We start from the raw sequence: 5,000 nt of genomic DNA, 5'->3' as shown, positions 1-5,000 counted from the left end.
CATGTCCAGTGTGGTTTGGCTATAGGTGCTGAAAAATATTAACTTTAGACATCTTTTACTTCTTAACTCAAGTAAATTCATTGCTAAGTTGAAAAAATGTAATGTAAAATGTAATAGAAAAGAATGTTATGGCAGTATAAAATTACCTACTGCACCTGGTTTTCCCAGGTGGTCTCCCATCCAAGTTCTGACCATACCCAACACTGCATAGCTACCAAGATAAGACGAGATTGGGCATGTCCAGTGTGGATTGGCTGTAGGTGCTCAAAAGTATTAACTTTAGACCTCTATTACTTCTTAACTCAAGGAAATTCATTGATAAGTTGAAAAAATTAAATGTAAAATGTAATAGAAAAGAATGTTCTGGCAGTATAAAATTACCTACAGCTCCTGGTATTCCCAGGTGGTCTCCCATCCAAGTACTAACCAGGCCCAACACTGCATAGCTTCCAAGATCAGACAAGATTGGGCATGTCCACTGTGGTTTGGCTGTAGGTGCTCAAAAGCATTAAATTTAGACCGCTTTTACTTCTTAACTCAAGTAAATTCAATGAGAAGTTGAAAAAATTAAATGTAAAATGTAATAGAAAAGAATGTTATGGCAGTATAAAATTACCTACAGCACCTGGTATTCCCAGGTGGTCTCCCATCCAAATACTAACCAGGCCCAACACTGCATAGCTTCCAAGATCAGACGATATTGGGCATGTCCAGTTTGGTTTGGCTGTAGGTGCTCAAAAACATTAACTTTAGACCTCTATTACTTCTTAACTCAAGTAAATTCATTGATAAGTTGAAAAAATTAAATGTAAAATGTAATAGAAAAGAATGTTATGGTAGTATAAAATTACCTACAGCTCCTGGTATTCCCAGGTGGTCTCCCATCCAAGTACTAACCAGGCCCAACACTGCATAGCTTCCAAGATCAGACAAGATTGGGTATGTCCACTGTGGTTTGGCTGTAGGTGCTCAAAAGCGTTAAATTTAGACCGCTTTTACTTCTTAACACAAGTGAATTCATTGATAAGTTGAAAAAATTAAATGTAAAATGTAATACAAAAGAATGTTATGGCAGTATAAAATTACCTACAGCACCTGGTATTCCCAGGTGGTCTCCCATCAAAGTACTAACCAGGCCCAACACTGCATAGCTTCAAAGATCAGACGAGATTGGGCATGTCCAGTGTGGTTTGGCTGTAGGTGCTCTAAAACATTAACTTTAGACCTCTTTTACTTCTTAACTCAAGTAAATTCAATGATAAGTTGAAAAATTAAATAGAAAAGAATGTTATGGCAGTATAAAATTACCTACAGCTCCTGGTATTCCCAGGTGGTCTCACATCCAAGTACTAACCAGGCCCAACACTGCATAGCTTCCAAGATCAGACGAGATTGGGCATGTCCAGTCTGGTTTGGCTGTAGGTGCTCAAAAACATTAACTTTAGACATCTATTACTTCTTATCTCAAGTAAATTCATTGATAAGTTGAAAAAATTAAATTTAAAATGTAATAGAAAAGAATGTTATGGCAGTATAAAATTACCTACAGCACCTGGTAATCCCAGGTGGTCTCCCATCCAAGTACTAACCAGGCCCAGCACTGCCTAGCTTCCAAGTTCAGACGAGATTGGGCATGTCCAGTGTGGTTTGGCTGTAGGTGCTCAAAAACATTAACTTTAGACCTCTTTTACTTCTTAACTCAAGTAAATTCAATGATAAGTTGAAAAATGAAATGTAAAATGTAATAGAAAAGAATGTTATGGCAGTATAAAATGACCTACAGCACCTAGTATTCCCAGGTGGACTCCCATCCAAGTACTAACCAGGCCCAACACTGCATAGCTTCCAAGATCAGACGAGATTGGGCATGTCCAGTGTGGTTTGGCTGTAGGTGCTCAAAACCATTAACTTTAGACCTCTATTACTTCTTAACTCAAGGAAATTCATTGATAAGTTGAAAAAATTAAATGTAAAATGTAATAGAAAAGAATGTTCTGGCAGTATAAAACTACCTACAGCTCCTGGTATTCCCAGGTGGTCTCCCATCCAAGTACTAACCAGGCCCAACACTGCATAGATTCCAAGATCAGACGAGATTGGGCATGTCCACTGTGGTTTGGCTGTAGGTGCTCAAAAGCATTAAATTTAGACCTCTATTACTTCTTAACTCAAGTAAATTCATTTATAAGTTGAAAAAATTAAATGTAAAATGTAATAGAAAAGAATGTTATGGTAGTATAAAATTACCTACAGCTCCTGGTATTCCCAGGTGGTCTCCCATCCAAGTACTAACCAGGCCCAACACTGCATAGCTTCCAAGATCAGACGAGCTTGGGCATGTCCACTGTGGTTTGGCTGTAGGTACTCAAAAGCGTTAAATTTAGATCGCTTTTACTTCTTAACACAAGTAAATTCATTGATAAGTTGAAAAAATTAAATGTAAAATGTAATAGAAAAGAATGTTATGGCAGTATAAAATTACCTACAGCACCTTGGATTCCTAGGTAGTCTCCCATCCAAGTACTAACCAGTCCCAACACTGCATAGCTTCCAAGATTAGACGAGATTGGGCATGTCCAGTGTGGTATGGCTGTAGGTGCTCAAAAACATTAACTTTAGACCTCTATTACTTCTTAACTCAAGTAAATTCATTGATAAGTTGAAAAAATTAAATGTAAAATGTAATAGAAAAGAATGTTATGGCAGTATAAAATTACCTACTGCACCTGGTTTTCCCAGGTGGTCTCCCATCCAAGTACTGACCATGCCCAACACTGCATAGCTTCCAAGATCAGATGAGATTGGGCATGTCCAGTGTGGATTGGCTGTAGGTGCTCAAAAGTATTAACTTTAGACCTCTTTTACTTCTTAACTCAAGTAAATTCAATGATAAGTTGAAAAATTAAATGTAAAATGTAATAGAAAAGAATGTTATGGCAGTATAAAATTACCTACAGCTCCTGGTATTCCCAGGTGGTCTCCCATCCAAGTACTAACGAGGCCCAACACTGCATACCTTCCAAGATCAGACGAGATTGGGCATGTCCAGTGTGGTTTGGCTGTAGGTGCTCAAAAACATTAACTTTAGACCTCTATTACTTCTTAACTCAAGTAAATTCATTGATAAGTTGAAAAAATGAAATGTAAAATGTAATAGAAAAGAATGTTATGGCAGTATAAAATTACCTACAGCACCTGGGATTCCTAGGTGGTCTCCTATCGAAGTACTAACCAGGTCCAACACTGCATAGCTTCCAAGATCAGACGAGATTGGGCATGTCCAGTGTGGTTTGGCTGTAGGTGCTCAAAAACATTAACTTTAGACCTCTTTTACTTCTTAACTCAAGTAAATTCATTGATAAGTTGAAAAAATTAAATGTAAAATGTAATAGAAAAGAATGTTATGGCTGCATAAAATTACCTACAGCACCTGGTATTCCCAGGTGGTCTCCCATCCAAGTACTAACCAGGCACAACACTGCATAGCTTCCAAGATCAGACGAGATTGGGCATGTCCAGTGTGGTTTGGCAGTAGGTGCTCAAAAACATTAACTTTAGACCTCTATTACTTCTTAACTCAAGTAAATTCATTGATAAGTTGAAAAATTTAAATGTAAAATGTAATTGAAAAGAATGTTCTGGCAGTATAAAATTACCTACAGCTCCTGGTATTCCCAGGTGGTCTCCCATCCAAGTACTAACCAGGCCCAACACTGCATAGCTTCCAAGATCAGACGAGATTGGGCATGTCCACTGTGGTTTGGCTGTAGGTGCTCAAAAGCATTAAATTTAGACCGCTTTTACTTCTTAACACAAGTAAATTCATTGATAAGTTGAAAAAATTAAATGTAAAATGTAATAGAAAAGAATGTTATGGCAGTTTAAAATTACCTACAGCACCTGGGATTCCTAGGTAGTCTCCCATCCAAGTAGTAACCAGTCCCAACACTGCATAGCTTCCAAGATCAGACGAGTTTGGGCATGTCCAGTGTGGTTTGGCTGTAGGTGCTCAAAAATAATAACTTTAGACCTGTATTACTTCTTAACTCAAGTAAATTCATTGATAAGTTTAAAAAATTAAATGTAAAATGTAATAGAAAAGAATGTTATGGCAGTATAAAATTACCTACTGCACCTGGTTTTCCCAGGTGGTCTCCCATCCAAGTTCTGACCTTACCCAACACTGCATAGCTACCAAGATAAGACGAGATTGGGCATGTCCACTGTGGTTTGGCTGTAGGTGCTCAAAAGCATTAAATTTAGACCACTTTTACTTCTTAACACAAGTAAATTCATTGATAAGTTGAAAAAATCAAATGTAAAATGTAATAGAAAAGACTGTTATGGCAGTATAAAATTACCTACAGCACCTGGTATTCCCAGGTGGTTTCCCATCCAAGTACTAACCAGGCCCAACACTGCAAAGCTTCCAAGATCAGACGAGATTGGGCATGTCCAGTGTGGTTTGGCTGTAGGTACTCAAAAACATTAACTTTAGACCTCTTTTACTTCTTAACTCAAGTAAATTCATTGATAAGTTGAAAAAATCAAATGTAAAATGTAATAAAAAAGAATGATTTTGGCTGTCTAAAATTACCTACAGCACCTGGTATTCCCAGGTGGTCTCCCATCCAAGTACAAACCAGGCCCAACACTGCATAGCTTCCAAGATCAGACGAGATTGGGCATGTCCAGTGTGGATTGGCTGTAGGTGCTCAAATGTATTAACTTTAGACCTCTTTTACTTCTTAACTCAAGTAAATTCAATGATAAGTTGAAAAATTAAATGTAAAATGCAATAGAAAAGAATGTTATGGCAGTATAAAATTACCTACAGCTCGTGGTATTCCCAGGTGGTCTCCCATCCAAGTAGTAACCAGGCCCAACACTGCATACCTTCCAAGATCAGACGAGATTGGGCATGTCCAGTGTGGTTTGGCTGTAGGTGCTCAAAAACATTAACTTTAGACCTCTATTACTTCTTAACTCAAGTAAATTCA

General features: G+C 37.7%; 20 pseudogenes; all 20 read right to left on the bottom strand.

Moving 5' to 3' along the window:
- LOC148484618 (5S ribosomal RNA) overlaps window positions 1–27 on the bottom strand; it is a 119-nt pseudogene extending 92 nt beyond the window's left edge.
- Window positions 28–378: 351 nt separating this feature from the next.
- Window positions 379–497, bottom strand: LOC148484617 (5S ribosomal RNA; annotated as a pseudogene).
- A 116-nt stretch (window positions 498–613) lies between these two features.
- Window positions 614–732, bottom strand: LOC148484616 (5S ribosomal RNA; annotated as a pseudogene).
- Window positions 733–848: 116 nt separating this feature from the next.
- Window positions 849–967, bottom strand: LOC148484615 (5S ribosomal RNA; annotated as a pseudogene).
- A 116-nt stretch (window positions 968–1,083) lies between these two features.
- On the bottom strand, window positions 1,084–1,202 carry LOC148484614 (5S ribosomal RNA; annotated as a pseudogene).
- Window positions 1,203–1,305: 103 nt separating this feature from the next.
- On the bottom strand, window positions 1,306–1,424 carry LOC148484613 (5S ribosomal RNA; annotated as a pseudogene).
- Window positions 1,425–1,540: 116 nt separating this feature from the next.
- LOC148484612 (5S ribosomal RNA) lies at window positions 1,541–1,659 on the bottom strand (annotated as a pseudogene).
- A 115-nt stretch (window positions 1,660–1,774) lies between these two features.
- LOC148484611 (5S ribosomal RNA) lies at window positions 1,775–1,893 on the bottom strand (annotated as a pseudogene).
- A 116-nt stretch (window positions 1,894–2,009) lies between these two features.
- Window positions 2,010–2,128, bottom strand: LOC148484610 (5S ribosomal RNA; annotated as a pseudogene).
- Window positions 2,129–2,244: 116 nt separating this feature from the next.
- Window positions 2,245–2,363, bottom strand: LOC148484609 (5S ribosomal RNA; annotated as a pseudogene).
- Window positions 2,364–2,479: 116 nt separating this feature from the next.
- Window positions 2,480–2,598, bottom strand: LOC148484608 (5S ribosomal RNA; annotated as a pseudogene).
- A 116-nt stretch (window positions 2,599–2,714) lies between these two features.
- On the bottom strand, window positions 2,715–2,833 carry LOC148484607 (5S ribosomal RNA; annotated as a pseudogene).
- Window positions 2,834–2,948: 115 nt separating this feature from the next.
- Window positions 2,949–3,067, bottom strand: LOC148484606 (5S ribosomal RNA; annotated as a pseudogene).
- Window positions 3,068–3,183: 116 nt separating this feature from the next.
- LOC148484605 (5S ribosomal RNA) lies at window positions 3,184–3,302 on the bottom strand (annotated as a pseudogene).
- Window positions 3,303–3,418: 116 nt separating this feature from the next.
- On the bottom strand, window positions 3,419–3,537 carry LOC148484604 (5S ribosomal RNA; annotated as a pseudogene).
- A 116-nt stretch (window positions 3,538–3,653) lies between these two features.
- LOC148484603 (5S ribosomal RNA) lies at window positions 3,654–3,772 on the bottom strand (annotated as a pseudogene).
- A 116-nt stretch (window positions 3,773–3,888) lies between these two features.
- LOC148484602 (5S ribosomal RNA) lies at window positions 3,889–4,007 on the bottom strand (annotated as a pseudogene).
- A 351-nt stretch (window positions 4,008–4,358) lies between these two features.
- LOC148484601 (5S ribosomal RNA) lies at window positions 4,359–4,477 on the bottom strand (annotated as a pseudogene).
- Window positions 4,478–4,594: 117 nt separating this feature from the next.
- On the bottom strand, window positions 4,595–4,713 carry LOC148484600 (5S ribosomal RNA; annotated as a pseudogene).
- Window positions 4,714–4,828: 115 nt separating this feature from the next.
- LOC148484599 (5S ribosomal RNA) lies at window positions 4,829–4,947 on the bottom strand (annotated as a pseudogene).
- Window positions 4,948–5,000: the final 53 nt, after the last annotated feature.

The sequence above is a fragment of the Taudactylus pleione genome, unplaced genomic scaffold, assembly GCF_031769625.1.
Source record: "Taudactylus pleione unplaced genomic scaffold, aTauple2 ptg000550l, whole genome shotgun sequence".
Lineage (NCBI taxonomy): Eukaryota > Metazoa > Chordata > Amphibia > Anura > Myobatrachidae > Taudactylus > Taudactylus pleione.
The sequence above is the reverse complement of the archived record's forward strand: the minus strand, read 5'-3'. Positions and strand labels throughout refer to the sequence as shown.